This window comes from Saccopteryx bilineata, chromosome 3 (assembly GCF_036850765.1).
Source record: "Saccopteryx bilineata isolate mSacBil1 chromosome 3, mSacBil1_pri_phased_curated, whole genome shotgun sequence".
NCBI classification, from domain to species: domain Eukaryota; kingdom Metazoa; phylum Chordata; class Mammalia; order Chiroptera; family Emballonuridae; genus Saccopteryx; species Saccopteryx bilineata.
Genome location: NC_089492.1, coordinates 125,601,851 through 125,618,442, shown reverse-complemented (window position 1 = coordinate 125,618,442; position 16,592 = coordinate 125,601,851).

The window sequence follows — 16,592 nt, the reverse complement described above, 5'->3', positions numbered from 1 at the left end:
AAAGGTGCCAAAAGCATGTGATGAACACAGGCATGACACCAGGGCACCAGGACTCCAGTGATCCCAACTAGCCCAGACTATGTCCCCTGCTATCTTCAGGAGTCAGTCTGAGGGTCATCCACTGGCTCCATTATCCTAACTTCAGGACTGCTTACAACTCCAGTACCTTGGTGTCTGCCACCACCTAGCATGCCACAGGCATTTCTGGAAGTCCTCAGGAGTTTTGCTCTGTTTTGGGAACAAATCCATTTATGTCTTCTGCCAGGTCTTGGTTGGGCCCTCTCTCCGGGCCATGCCAGGCCTCCACAAGCTCTTCTCTGGCCATTCCAAAGTCGTAGAGAATTGAGGGCTCAGTTCCTGGAGTGAGTGAGGCTGTGACAACATGCCATAATTTCCACTCTCTCACCCTTTGCTCCACTGTCTCCTTTTCTAGCTTTTTTTTCCTCCCAGACCCCCCTGCTCCCCTCACCCCTCCAAGAACACCACAGGTCCCACCCTTCCTGGCTTCTCTACTCACCACTTGCTATTGTAACAGGTACAGCAAGACCTCCAGTGTCACAGAGCTGGACGGTGACCACTAGGGCTGGGATCTAGATGTCTTCATTCTCTGCTCTTTTCCTTTATAACCAGTTAAAAATTTCTCTGTCTGGGAGATAGCTAGGAGAATTGTTTGTTTAAAATGTTAAAAGTGGCACCCTGCAAACAGGGATTTTAATTTTGAGAGTCTATTTGAGACCCTTGAGGGAAGGCAGTAGAATAACACAGCGGCTACTAGCACCAGGGCCCTAAGGAAGGAGGGCGTCTGAAGATAGCACCAACCTGCTCTAAGAGCACTGCTTTTGGTCAGAGGTAAAGGACAGCTTAGAATGAAGCAGAACTCAAGGAGTCAGAGCAGGGGACATACTGGAGCTCAGACCTGAGAGTATTGAAAAAGGGAGAGCAAAGAGCAGAAAAGGGGTGTCCTTAGCAAGACAAAATGGTGACTGTCACAGAGTAGCCCAACTCCCTGGGTTGGAACTTGTTGGGGATCACAGTACTCATAATTCTGCCGGTGTGGCTGAACCATAAATGTGCCATTTTGTGCTGTTATTGTGACCCTCTTGTACCCACCCCAAGGTGGGGTGACCAGGAGGAAGCAACGGGTCACTCAATGGACAGAGCAGTCAAGTGGCTGCAGAATAAAAATCTCTGAAAATTGAACGGTGCCCAGGTTTAAAACACTTGCTGTGACGAGAAGCGGCCACCAGGGGGTAGTGCCCTCCTAGCCTCTCAGTCCAAACGGGCAAAACCCTGCGGGAGTCGGAGGAAGAAATGTAGGCCTTCATCCTTCTTTCTTTTCCTTTTTTTCTCTGCGGGGTGTGATAGCCCTAGGAGGCTTGGGGTGGTGGTGTGTCCAGAGCCGCGTCTAGAGTGGAACCGAAGAGCCACCCTGGGGAGCATCTCGCGCGCAGATCCAGGGGCACTGGGCGGGCCGCCTCCAGTCATTTTCCTCGCACTGCCCTCCACACCTTGGCCTCCCCTGCCTCTTCCTCCAGAAATACGTGGGAGCAACCACTGGGCTTCAGGAACTTTTCTGAGCCCTGCGGGCACCGGCCGTTCTGGAACTTGGGTTCTGGAGGGGAGGGCCAAAGGTCCCCGCAGCTGCTCGCACCTGGCCGCCACTCCCACCTGTACCTGGAGCCTTAGAAATAACAGCCAGGCGGAGGATGCTGCAGTCGACTCAGACCCGCCTTTGAAGGACAGGTGTCGGAGGCTTCAACCTTGTCTCATCTTTTTGTCTCCTGCACCCCTGGGTGTGGCTAGGATAATTGGGAACGGTGCCGTAACCGAAGCTGTAGGGGCGCACAGTGCCCACAAGGGAGCGCTTGGAGACACCAAAGGGGTGGTGATCACAAGGACCAAACTGTATTTCTCTGGGGCCCAGATAAGTTACAGTGACGGGGCAAGCATGCTCAGAGAATTCCCAAGAGTCCTCTAAACACAGAGATAAATATTCACCTGCAAAATACGGCCATCTGCCTTCCACCTAGTGTTAAGGCAGGAGGAGTAAATGAGCTAGTGTCTGTAGGGCAATTTGCTCTAGACTGAAAACAGAGTTTCCTTGTAGCCTTTAGATTTTTGTGGCTTCTTTCTGCCTCCTTAACTGGGTCCAGGAAATGGGCTGTTGCCTGGACGAGCTGGGCCTGAAGGCGTCCTGGCTTCTTGTGTAAGAAGGAGCAGCCCCGAGGTGGGTTCCTGGCTGATGGATGTCCCCCGAGGTGTTGAATATGGTTTTGGGCTTACACAACGCAAAAAGCCCCCTACAGTTGTGCAAAGCCTCATGCCCTACTCTTTGGTGGCTAAAGCCCATCTCCTGCTCACCGTTTCAGATCCCCACCAACCTGGTTTTGAGAAGACAATTCAGGAAGCTGACACAATTATGCTACTCAGCCAGGAGTCTGCATGTCTGAAATTTGATTGCAAATTGAGACTTTCCAGGTTTCATAGCTCTAGTGTTAAAAGTGAGAAGGTGAATCTATCTGTAAATATCTTTCTCCTGGAAATCTGTTCTTTCACGCTTCTTTTCTTTTTGGCTGCTGTGCCTTTTTGGCAGAAGGAACGCAGCTGTGGTCGGCAAGGCTGGGGTGCCTCTTGGGCCACAGCTCAGTGAGGACCAGAAACGAAGGTTGGTGGACCAAGGTCAGTGTGTTGTTTGCCTTAGGCTCTGGGCTGGAGTATGACCAGGGCATCTTTGTCCGTGGCTGTAGCTAAAACAAGGGGCCAGAATGAGAAGAATTTTTGCCTTGATTTGAAAGTTGGATCTGGTTATTGAAAACAAGTCTGAATTCCTGGGGGCTGAGATAGCTTTGGAACTCTTAAGTCTTGCTTAATGCCTGCTTCTTGCTCCATAAGCAATGGCCCTGGTGGCAAATGGCCTAAGGTGGCCAGCTTGTCATTGGGGTTGGAGATCTGGTGGAGAGCTTATCTGGAAGGACCTGGGCTAGGAGATGGTCAGGAGCACTCCCTGCCACCAACTGAAGATACAAATGGGTCCGCTGTGCCTCAGCCCTGACCCCTGACATACCTGCATGGCTTGCCATTGTTTGAGGAGTACACATGGTTCTCAGCAGTTACCTGCTGGTGTAAACCCACATTTGGTTAACTTTATAGCCCACTGCCATGCAGGACCCTCACCTACCCTGGTGTGCCTCAACTCTCTTGAGCCTGCTTAGTGCACTGACATATAAGAAGAGCCAGGTCCTGGCTGGTTGGCTCAGTGGTAGAATGTCGGCCTAGGGTGTGGAAGTCCCGGGTTCGATTCCCAGCCAGGGCACACAAGAGAAGCACCCATCTGCCTCTCCACTCATTCCCCTCTCCTTCCTCTCTATCTCTCTCTTTCCCTCCCACAGCCAAGGCTCCATCGGAGTAAAAGTTGGCCCGGGTGCTGATGATGGCTCTATGCCTCCGCCTCAGGTGCTAGAATGGCTCCGGTTGCAATGGAGCAACACCCCAGATGGGCAGAGCATCTATCTCCCCCTGGTGGGCATGCTGGGAGTCTGTCTCTCTGTTTCCCTGCTTCTCACTTCAGAAACAAACAAAAAACAAAAAACAAAACAAACAAACAAAAACAACAACAAAAAGAAGAGCCAGTTATTTGTGGTCCTGGCTCTGACCTCCGTGTTGTGTCAGCACGTGGCTGCCCTGGCCTGGGAAAAGGGACATGGCTGTCCTGCCTGTTATTCCATGCAAAGGGGTGAGTAAGCTGTTCTCTTAATGACCCACAAAGTAGCTGAGGTCAGGCTGACTTTTTTTTTTTTTTCCATTTTTCTGAAGCTGGAAACAGGGAGAGACAGTCAGACAGACTCCCGCATGCGCCCGACCGGGATCCACCCGGCACGCCTACCAGGGGCGACGCTCTGCCCACCAGGGGGCGATGCTCTGCCTACCAGGGGGCGATGCTCTGCCCATCCTGGGCGTCGCCATGTTGCGACCAGAGCCACTCTAGCGCCTGAGGCAGAGGCCACAGAGCCATCCCCAGCGCCCGGGCCATCTTTGCTCCAACGGAGCCTTGGCTGCGGGAGGGGAAGAGAGAGACAGAGAGGAAGGAGGGGGGGGTGGAGAAGCAAATGGGTGCTTCTCCTGTGTGCCCTGGCCGGGAATCGAACCCGGGTCCTCCGCATGCTAGGCCGACGCTCTACCGCTGAGCCAACCGGCCAGGGCCAGGCTGACATTTTGAACAGGACTGTATTGGAGGCTTGGACAAGCAGAAGGCAGTGAGATGCAGAGGGTTCTGTATGTCCACCTACTAGTTGAGGTGACCCTTAGAGCCACAGGCCTGTTCTCAAGAGCAGGGTCTCCCTGCAGGGTTCTAACTCTCTCTCCCCCAAAGAGAAATCTCTAGTTGTCCTCTCTACACCCAGGCATTCCAGCAGGGGAGAGGATGGAGACTTGAATCCACCTTTGGGACAGACTTGACTTTGTCCCCAGGCCCAGAGAGAAGAGGAAATGCCTTCCCACTGCAGCCGTCTCAGATCCTCTCATTTCCTGTGCCGGATCTGCCTTCCTCTGACAGCTGACTGCGGTTGTTCATCTCCGTCCTGAGGGGACTGAGCACCCTCGGCAGGGCAGCCCTGTCCTCTGGCCTGCAGGACGGTGTCACAGAGCCGCAGCACAGGCAGCAAGCACACTGGCCCTTGTCCGTGCGTGGAGGATGCCCAGTCAGTCCACCAGCACCAGGTGGAGCTCCTGTCTGCCCCGACGGTAAGCATTCAGGTCCCTGGTGACTGCACAGTTTCACTCGGGATCACATGGGGGTATTTGCTGCACTCAAGGCGGTTTTCTCAGAAAAGAGCAAATCTGCCTTGGCGGTGGATTTCCGTATTCACTCCTTGTTATGGATGGGAACTGCTTGGAGCCTCCAAGTGTAGCTCATTCCCCACTCAACCTCCTGCCCTACCACCTGCCTCCCGCTCTTGGCAACTGCTCTAATTTGAGTAGAGAATGAGACCAGCTGCCCTTCCCCCACCAGCTTCTACCAACATCACACAGGCTGCAGCAGTGGTCCCAGGCCTCCCCTCCCCCCTCCTGTCACACTGGAGGAAGTGCACCGGCCACATGGCTCTCCCACACTCAGAGCGGTGGCTGTGGAGGGCCACATCTGAAAAGACTCTGCTCCCATCTTGCAGCCTGCTCGTGCTCCTTCACTTGCTTGTTCTGTTGGAAGCGGCTGCCATGTTGTGAGCTGCCCTGTGCAGAGGCCCATGAAGTAGGAACTGAGGGTGGCATTGGGCCAATAGCCAGAGATTTCCTCTGTCAAAGGGCTGGTGAAGAACCGAACTCTGCCGAGAGCCATGTGAGCGAGCTTGGGAGTGAACCCACCCCCACTCGAGTCTCCAGATGAGCCTGCAGTCCTGGCCAGCGTGCCAGTGCGGCCTTATGACAAATCCTGAGCCGGAAGACCCCGCTAAGCACCTCCAGATTCCTGACTCATAGGCACTGTGAAATGATAAGTGTTTATTGTTTTAAACTGCTACATTGTAGAGTAAGTTATTATACAGCTATAGATAGCGAATACAAGGGCTCTCAGACTTGTCAGTTTCTCAGCCTGAAAATTTTGGAAAATCTGTGGATCCACATAAGGTTGCTGTGTTATTATTTTACAGAATAGGTCTTGAAGAATGACAACCCATTTTTACTCTTAGTATCTTTATAAAAGGAGTACTTTTTCATTTTAATTATTTTAAAAAATCTCAATGTTATTTACATACAATGTAATTCATCCATTTTATTATATTATTTACTTATTTTTAAAGATTTTATTTATTGACTTTAGAGAGAGGAGAGAGAGAAGGGGAGAAGGAGCAGAAAGTACATGGGAAGCATCAGCTCTTAGTAGTTGCTTCTCGTATGTGCCTTGACCAGGCAAGCCCCGGTTTCGAACCAGCAACCTCAGCACTCCAGGTCAATGTTCTACCACCTGTATCACCACAGATCAGCCTTCTTTTTTTTATTAAAAACATTTTTTTATTGATATTTTTTAGAGAGAAAGGAAGGGAGAGAGACAGAGAAAGGTTGATTTGCTGTTCCACTGACTTATGCCGTCATTGATTGATTCCTGTATGTGCCCTGACTGGGGATCAAACCCACGATCTTGGCAGGACAATGCTCTAATCATCTGAGCCACCTGCCTAACACCTACTTCATCCATTTTTTTTTAAACAAATTTTTAAAAAGGAATTTTTATTTATTTATTCTTTTTTTTTTTAGAGAAGAGAGAGAGAGAGAGAGAGAGAGAAGGGGGGAGGAGCAGGAAGCATCAACTCCCATATGTGCCTTGACCAGGCAAGCCCAGGGTTTTGAACCGGCAACTTCAGTGTTCCAGGTCGACACTTGATCCACTGCGCCACCTGCGCCACCACAGGTCAGGCTACTTCATCCATTTTAAATTCGAAAGATTTTGATAATTCTAAACAATTGTATACTCATTTCCATAATCAAGATATGGAATGATTTCTTCTTCCTAAAAAGTTTCTCATGCTTCTTGGCAATCAATTCCTCCCTCCCAACCTGGGCCTCACACAACCTTAAACACCTTCTATCTGCTTAGGAGGAAGTACATTTCAATATAAGAACAGAAAGGATGTAATCTCAAAATAAAGAGCAAACTTTAAACTGAATACATTTAAATTTATAAACCAAACTTTACTTATACATGGCCTTATCTACTCCTAGAATGATGGCTTTTCAGCACCGCTGTTCTTACCCCATGTGTACTAGGTAAGCTAGGCTGCTATAAAAAGATTCTCGAGTACATTGTGTCTTATACAAGATCCGTGGAGGAGAAAGGAGCCACGTACTAAAGCCGACAAGCTCAGGGGAGGCCCGCATGGAGGGCCTTAAAACCCAGGCTACGTATGAAGGGACCTCATGGAAACATTGCTGACTAAAAGCAGGTCATGGTGGGTAGTTTAGGCCTGTAGCTTCTTTGACAAAGGCCAGGCTTTAACTTTGAAACTGTCTATTGTCTTTGTGCATCTCAGATAACATACCTTTGAAGTGTCAGAGTAATGTTTTTCCAGACCCTTCAAAGGCAGCACCGCCTGCACCCAAACTCGAGATCACATTGTTGTCTTGTTGCCCAGCTGCCATCTCCCTGTGCTGGCGATGGTAACTGTCCTGTACCCACCGATGTAAAAGTAGTGCGTGTCCCTCCAGTCCCAGAGATTCCCCGTTTGCTCTCTCCCGCCTCTCTAATCTGCCACCGAGGAATTTCACGCAACCCTCCTGACCGCTCCTCAATTCTCATACATAAAATAAGCTGCGAAACGGCTGTTTTCCAGAGCAATATTCAGTCTGTTGAAATGCGTCTTTCCATCAATTGTCAGTTTGGCTCAAATAAATTATTATGAGACCTTTTCTTACGCCAGATGTTCTTTTGTCGACAGGAGAGTTTTTACCCCCTCGTGTCCTGGTCCGAGGGCAGGTGGACAGCTCAGACAGGTACAGGGCTCCGCGCCGCGCGGCCACCCAGGACCCCAGGCCGTGAGCCGGTTCTGCCACCCCCTCTAGATGGCACCCCTCTCTGAATCCCAAGAAGCTGCTCTAATTTCCCAGCAGGAAAGGAGAGACTGTCCATAGAAGTGTCTTTAAGGAAGTAACCCAGAAATTCAGCACCTAACTTTTCCTGACACCGCACTGGCTCAAATAAGTCATATGACTAAACCTAATTGGGGGGGGGGGTAGGGGGTTGGGAAACAGACGCATCCAGGGGATCAAATGCCCAGTTAAGAGCAGTTATTAACCAAAAAAAGAAGACAGCACGATGCCTTCTCTCTGAGGTGTCAAACTCTTCCTCTTTTCTGGTTCCGACCATCAGCCTTTCAAGTGCTTCCTGTCTTTAGGGTCCCGCTGTCCTTTTTCGTATGGAGTCTCCTCCCCCTCCCCCACTCTTTTCCTCTTTCCTCACGCCTCCTCTTCCTCAGCCCGGCAGGATGGTTCTCCCCGGGCACTGCTGTGAGACCTGTGGTTGCGTTTTTGTTTAATTCATGCTTTCCAGCGCTTCCTGTCCCTGGACCTAGAGGTGCATATGTCTGCATGCCTCAAAGCCCAATCTAATGCAGATAGGAGTTTTGCAGCCAAAAAAGTAGGGGTTTATTAGTTGAGGAAATGGTGCCAAGCCCAGAGTCACAGGAAAGCTGGTGCTCAGAGACCTGGTTCCCTGAAGGCTTCCAGGGGTTGGGGTATCAAGGGGGAAAAGCCATTAATCATGGTGGCTAAAGGGGTTGGGGGTCGTGGGCTCCCCTATTGACTGGGGCCAGGTAGGCAGTGGCTGATCATTGTATCAGGTTCTGGTATCAGCCATGGCATCTTTCTGTCTGGTCTCCTGAGCGTGTGGTCTTCAGCCTTAATGGGCCCAGGACTGACATACAATTGAAGTCACACACTCTGTCTCTGCAGTCAACAGACCTGAGGCTTTGCCCTGAAGACCATTGATGCGAACCAGAATCTGATGTCCTAAGGGCTTATTAACTAAGGAAGGGAATGGACAGATAGAAAAGAGAAGGGGTCATGTTAGAGAAATGGAGTTTCTGTGGTTACGTTCCCTTACTGTGTGTTTCTTCAGCTTCTACTGCATTATGTTCTCTCTTGAATGCTGCCTTCCCTTCTTTCATTTGCTATTATAACTTCATGTTTCCCCCATTCATTTAGTTATTCCTAGTCGATCCCTTCTGTGAATGACTCCTTGCTGCCTCCTATTATCTCTCAGCATTTCCCAGGACAAGACTCCCTTGTGTTTTTCTCTCTGTACTCTCATCTGAGCAGATCCAGTCCTAGGACAAGTCAGTTAGGCTGCATGGAATAGCAGCCCAACAAATGGTGGTTCATCTAAGCAAGTGGCTCATCTTTTTCACGTACCAGAGGTTGGGGACAGGTCGTCAGCCCAGGGTCACCTGGGCTCCTTTCCAAAGCCTGCTTTGCCAGCATTAGTGTATGGCTCTTTCGTTGCATTAAGGTGCATGTTGGCTGCCACGTCTCCAGGTGTCACGTCTTCATTCCAGGCAGGAAACAGGAGAAAGGAAAAAAGCCAAGCCAGAAGGAGGATGCTGATAAGTCTGTCACATCTCAGGAGTCCCCCCAGCACACCTATTTCAGAACGAGGTCCCACGTCCTCCCCTAGCTATTGGTGTCACGGGGAGTGAGGGACCTAGCTGGGCACAAGCAGACCGGAACAATCAGAAAGAAGGAGAAGGTGAATGCTGGTGGGAAGCAGCAGTGGGGATCACCCATGACTTTAGCACCTATCTGCTGACCCCTGTCTTCTCTACAAATACCTAACAGGCACATGAAACAATCTTAAACATCACCAGTCACTAGGGAAAAGCAATCAAACCACAATGAGATACCACCTCACTCCCATTAGGATGAATGTGATGAAAAACAAACAAATAAATGAAAACAAGTGTTGATGAGGATCAGAGAAATTGGAACCCTTGTGCATTGCTCGTGGGAATGAAAAATGGTGCAGCTGCTGTGGAAAACAGTATGGCTATTCCTTAAAAAATTGAATATGGTATTACCATGTGATCCAGCAGTTTATATCTCAGGACGCACTCAAAGAATCAAAACCAGGAACTCAAATAATATTTGCACAACCATGTTTATAGCAGTATCATTCACAACAGCCCCCCCCCCAACTGTTGAAGCAACACCAATATCTATTGACAAATAAATGAATAAAAAAAATCTGGCATATATTGGTCTGCCTGTGGTAACGCTGTGGATAAAGCATCAACCTGGAATGCTGAGGTTGTTGGTTCGAAACCCTGGCTTTCTTGGTCAAGGCACATATGAATGCTTCTCCCTCCCTCTCTCCCTTTGCTTCCCCCCATAAAATCAATAAATAAAAATGTAAAAAAAGTGGCATATATGTAAATGGAACAGTAGTATATATTAAAAAGGAATGATATTCTGAGACATGCTGGTAGGGGGAATTAAAGAGTTAAAATCTTAGCTTGAGTAATGGTGGCTTTGGTTATGGTCAGTGGGCAGAATGGTTAATGTAAGTGAAAGCTGTGATCCAGGAACTGGGGTACCTGAACAGACTACCTGACTTAATGAGATCTATGAGTGACCCAACTTTGTGCCCCACCGGACGGCAAACACAGCCTTTGTGCTCCAAGGACCAAACACCCGCTGACTGTGATGCAGTTAACTTCGACTATGATCTGATTAGCTCTCCCTGGAAACCCCAAAATCCTTACTTACCCTTTTCTTCCCCTTATAAAAGTGACTCGCCCTGGCCGGTTGGCTCAGCGGTAGAGCGTCAGCCTAGCGTGCAGAGGACCCGGGTTCGATTCCCGGCCAGGGCACACAGGAGAAGCGCCTATTTGCTTCTCCACCCCTCCGCCGCGCTTTCCTCTCTGTCTCTCTCTTCCCCTCCCGCAGCCAAGGCTCCATTGGAGCAAAGATGGCCCGGGCGCTGGGGATGGCTCTGTGGCCTCTGCCTCAGGCGCTAGAGTGGCTCTGGTCGCAACATGGCGCCGCCCAGGATGGGCAGAGCATCGCCCCCTGGTGGGCAGAGCGTCGCCCCTGGTGGGCGTGCCGGGTGGATCCTGGTCGGGCGCATGCGGGAGTCTGTCTGACTGTCTCTCCCTGTTTCCAGCTTCAGAAAAATGAAAAAAAATAAAAAATAAAATAAAAGTGACTGGCTGGGGGTGAGGGTTTGGGAATGTAAGGCCCATCTTCCCAGCTTGCTGACCATTTGAATAAAGCGCCCACAAAGATTTAATCCCTGTTTCTACTTATTCGGCTGAATTGGTGACAGGTAGCATGAACTCTGATGTTTCTGGTTTCATTTCCAGAATAAAAAAAAATCTGTTTCTTCAGTATCGAGTGCCCATGATTTCAAGACCTGGTGATTCAGGTGCTGAGCATTTTAGTTTGACTCTCTCATCCCCAACACTCTGCGCTCAGAACCGAACTCAGGAAGTCGCACCCCCGGCTCTAAGTTTTAGCCCTCTGAGATCACATTCACAAGCTTAGTCACTGGCCTGCAAAGCTTCACACGGCGCCAGGATAGGAGATATTCCAGCCTCGGCCACAGGCCATGAGAACCAGCCTCCTCTATGACCCTTGGCTCCTTCAGGTCGGTCAGGATCACCTCCCCTCCAACAAACATGCAAGCTAGCAAGCAAACAAACAACAAACAAACAAACAAACAAACAAACAATTTCTTCCTCTTTTCCTCCTGGAGAGTTCCTCTTGGAGACTTGTTGTCTTTTCCTGATTTGATCTTCAGTGAACACCATCCTGGCCAGGTTACCAGGTTTGGGGTGAATGGCCAGGCCTGCCTTTGGCACGCAATGCTGCCCTTTTCCAGAACACTCATGTCCTGAGGTCTCAGAGCGGGGAAGCACTGTGAAGCCTCCCAGAGCTGGCTTGTGCTTTCTCAGGACCAGGGGCTGACCTGGGGTGTGATGATGGATCAGCCAGCATCCACTTGTCAGTTCTCATGCCCACACCTGTTATTAAATGTGTTGAATAATACCCAGTCTAAGACTGTGGGTGCTTACTCTCTGCAAACAAGCAATTCATAGACTCCTATGAGAAGGATGACTTTCTCCAAATGGACAGACAGTATCTATTTATGAAAGAAACTAGCAGAATGTACCAGTTTCTGCTTCACTCAGCACTTCTGCACACACAAATTAAAGTCATTCTCAAGAATAACAATCTGAAAACTGTGTATTAAACTCACTGGGAGACATGCTAATTAACAGTGAGGATGGGGGAAAGATTGAAATTCAGGGGACATTTCTGGTTGTATCAGGCATGGGCATCGTCAGCTTAAGCACATGAAGGATCTACTCTATGTCCCCCAAAAGCCTGACTGGAGAGGGTATTTGTAGCCTAATGCTGAGGGTCAGGGAATGGCTTGATTGGGTTCCAAATTTAGTGCTCAAAACAACAATACTTATTATCTCACTGTTTCTGTGGATCTGGGCTGGCTTGACCCTTGGGCTCAGGATCTTACAAGCTGCCGTCAAGGTCTCAGTCATCTCCAGGCTCAACTGGGCAGATCCTCTTTCAAGAGCACTCACTAGTTATTGTCAGGATTCAGCTTGTCGCTGGCTGTTAGCGAGGGGCTACCCTCACTTCCGTGCCATGTGGACCTCTCCGTAGGGCCCCTCACAACATGGCAGTTGACTTCATCAGAGCAAGCAATCTAGAGCAGCGATTTCAACCTTTGTCACTTTATGGCACATATAAACTACTAAAATTCTGCGGTTCACCAAAAAATACAATATCTTTTTGCCAATCTGACAGAAAAGGTATAATTTTAATTGATTTACAAAAAATAATAATAGTTACCGACTCTTTTTGCTCCAATATGACTTTAAAAAAATCTTTTTGAGATAATTTATTTATGATTCTTTGTAGTAAAAAATATATACTCAAAATTATTTAAAACAATTTTTTATTTATTATTTTTCTCTCATTTACTTGCACTTAATATGTAATGACATATCTGAGCTTGATGTTGTTTTAGAATGTCTTTTGAGCGAGGTCAAATTTTGGACTGGCATACTCTTAGATCTTCTTCCAGGGTTTCCAGCCTCAATCTACTTTTGTTCTTAATGTTATTCACTGCAGAAAAGCTTGATTCGCACAAATACTATGTGGAGATAGGAAGAAGTGCTTCTACTGCTTCTTATGTAATACTGGGCAAGTCACTTTTTTTTTTTATAGAGATAGTGAGAGACTGAAAGGAAGAGAGAGAGAGGGAGAAGAATCAACTCGTAGTTGCTTCACTTTAGTTGTTCATTGATTGCTTCTCATACGTGCCCGGATGAGGGTGCTAAAGCCAAGCCAGGGACCCTGCGCTCAAGCCCACAACCTCAGGATTTTGAACCAGGTACCTCAACATCCCGGTCGATGCTCTATCCACGGTGCCACCACAGGTCAGGCTGGGCAATTCACTTTTAAGAGATGACCAACATGAAGTAGTATCTGTTGTTGAATGTTTAAGTTTCAGTTCTCTTTCATTTCTTATCTTTTGTTAACTCATCCTCTTCTGTATTTGTACTTGGGACAAATGGATCTTCTATCCAACCCAAGGATGATATGTCAGGTGATGGAAAATATTTTTCAATATTTCTACTAAGTTATCTTAAAGTTTGTATTATAGCCCTGGCCGGTTGGTTCAGCGGTAGAGCGTTGGCCTAGCGTGCGGAGGACCCGGGTTTGATTCCCGGCCAGGGCACACAGGAGAAGCGCCCATTTGCTTCTCCACCCCTCCGCCGTGCCTTCCTCTCTGTCTCTCTCTTCCCCTCCCGCAGCCAAGGCTCCATTGGTGCAAAGATGGCCCGCGCGCTGGGGATGGCTCTGTGGCTTCTGCCCCAGGCGCTAGAGTGGCTCTGGTCGCAACATGGCGATGCCCAGGATGGGCAGAGCATCGCCCCATGGTGGGCATGCCGGGTGGATCCCGGTCGGGCGCATGCGGGAGTCTGTCTGACTGTCTCTCCCTGTTTCCAGCTTCAGAAAAATGCAAAAAATAAAAAAAAGTTTGTATTATAAAGCTAGATCTATAAGATTTCCAACTAGTTTGCATCTTTATGTTAGCTCCAACATTTCCACTGCATTTTCTCTTCCAATTCTTTCTTCCCAAAGTTTTTCTTTGAAAGTATTAATTTTGTTGGTGCAAGGAAGAATATTTTTGCGACCTCTTGCATGCTTTTATTAACTGGGCTCAAAGACTGAAACAGATCAGCAAGAAATGCAATCTTATTGTGTCAAAGCTCATCACTGAGAAAATCAGCTCACTCAGATTGTTGAGTTGTCAAAAAAGTTAGAACTTCCTCTTTTAGTTCATAAAATCCAGATAAATTTGACCAGGGGTAACCACCTAACTTCTGTCTGTAATAACAACAGTGTGTGAGAAGCTTCCATTGAGAAACAAAGTGCTGCAAACAATCTTGATGCTAATGGCCTGCTTCTTATATAATTGACAATTGTGACAATCTATTCTACTTCTTTTTTCAGCTCAGGTACTGATATTTTAATGCTAGTACTTCTCAATGGAGAAAACAATAGTAAATATAATTCTAGGATTCTTTTTCTGGGCCAGTGTAACAAATCCTTTTAAACTTACTGACCTAGAGGGGACATCCATACAAATACGTATGCAGGAATCCCAAGACAAGTTATGACAACTGAAGTAATCATCAACAACTTCAGAACTGTCTTGGTTCTTCGCTGTTTCAGGAGTGGTTGACAAAATAAAAACAGTTTTATAATCTCTTTTTTATAAATAAATCTACTCGATGTTAGAAGTTGAGCTTTGCCAGTGACATCATTTGATTTATCTAGTTGAATAGCAAATATATTTACTTAATGTGAGATATCACTTGCAACTCAACACTTGGAACATGTCCTGAATACATCAACAAATGGTGTTATCCAACATTGCAATATATTTTTAAAGATTTTTTCACTGATGAGAGAGAGAAGCTTCAACTTGTCGTTCCACTTCATTGTTCCATTTAGTTGTGCACTCACTGAGTGTTTCTTATATGTGCCCTGACCAGGGATTGAACCCACAACCTTGGCACTCCAAGACAATGGTTTACCCATTGAGCCATCTGGTCAGGGCCCTGACTTTGCAATTTTTAAAACCTCCTTTTCATATTCTTTGCCAAACTTGATTTTTACAATTTTACATTATGCTGGTAAAATGAAAGATTCTGCAATTGTGTGAGATTTCACTTTTTTAGCAACAATTTCTGATCCAGCGTAATTCGCCTCTTGAGCTTTTTATGATACCATTACAGATTTAATCCATCTTTTTGCTTGATTAGTCTTATTCAGTACAAGCCTTTTAAAATAGCCAACCGGCTTTTGACACAAGTGAAAATGTTTAGATTGCAAATGTCCTCTTACTTTACTTGGAACCATAGCTTGGTTTGCTAATTTTTCACCGCAAACTATGCATGTGAGATGTGGTGGATTTTCCTCACTGGATATAAAGCCAAATGACAAATAATCTTCGTCATAATGGTGAACAATAGTTTTTCATTTAGCTTTGGAAGAACCGGTGCCAGTTAAGGTACTAGACGAGGCATCAGCTGGGCAAAGAAAGCAGCACTGGCCACCTACTGGCACTGCTTTCTTCATGGTCTTCTGAGTCTTGTTTTTTTAATTATAAACTTGTCCACATTAAGTGGAACACTAGTGCCTAAAAAATGAAAAGAGAATAAAACAATAATTCTTACCACTCAAAAGAAAACATGAGTATTACTTGAGATTATTTGTGAAGACACTTGGCAAAAGTTCAAAACTAAACCACTGAAATGAAATAAATCTTACACAGTTTAAGCCGTTTCATGCATACAGACTGAAAAACTTTGGATACGCAATAAATCTCCGTCCTGATAACGCTACCTTTAGAAGCATTTATCTTACTTCCTTGGACGCCATGCGGTGAGAATCACGCAAGTGGCCGGAGAACACAGCGGGCCTGCGGGTGCGGGGCGGGGGCAGAAGTGAAACTGCGCCTCTGCATCTGGGGGGCGCTTTCGACTTGGCCTCCAAAGGCCACAGAGGTGGCAGCCGGCCCTGCGCTGTGCTCTCCAGGCCTCCAGCCACATGTCCAAGTGGCTACAGCACCTTAAGTCCTGCCATAACATGTCATTTCTAACGGAGAAACAATTTTTGAGGCACACCAGTTAAAAATCTCTGACCTAGAGAAGCCAGAGAGGAAGTGTAAGCAAGGTGACCGTCAGTCTTATAATCTAATCTCAGAAGTGACATCCCATCACTTTTTGACTGTATTCTCCTACTTTGAAGTCTGTCATTAGGTCCAGCCTGCACTTGAGGGGCGGGGGCCAGCAGCGCATGAATACCAGTCGGTGGGGGCTCTGGGGGCTATTTGAGAAGCCGCCCACCACAGCATTCTCTTCGAGTTCCAGGAACTTGGATCAGTCAGGCAAATCAATCAAAGGTTAAGAGAGGGGTAAATATGCTGACATCTTTGAGTAATTCTCCAGCTTCTCTGCAGCGATCTTTTCCACGAGCCTCAACTTCTGTGTTTTTAAGCACAGATGCTGAAGTTGTGGACAGATGGACGGGCAGGCCTCCTCCCCTGAAGAAGGAGAGAGCACCGGTTCTCTAGGCTGCCTTTCCTCTCCTGTTCTGACTAGCTCCCTGCGGTTTGGCTTTGCTCTGTGGTTTATTTACATGGCTGGGCAAGAAGATGACTTAACCCGGCCGGGCTCCTGGGCCACATGGAACCCTGGCAGGGCTGATCTCAAAGTGAATCATTCTTCAAAATAAACCAGAACCAGTTAACCAGCAGAACTCCATATCTCTGCTCTGGACACGCCACAACAAATTACTAGCGTGTGTGGTGAGAAGTGCTAGTCCCCATCTGAAATGCTCTTCCTACCTCCCTAGCCAGCCTTTCAAAAGGTGCCTCTTCCAGAGTCTTCCGCTTCTGTCCGCACAACTCTTTTCCTTTCTTCTCTGAAGTCTGAGAGCAGCTAACATCTGTGCCACCCAGTTTAGCTTCTGGCCACATCCTGCCTCGTGCAGTTCTTTATTTCCCACGTGTGGGC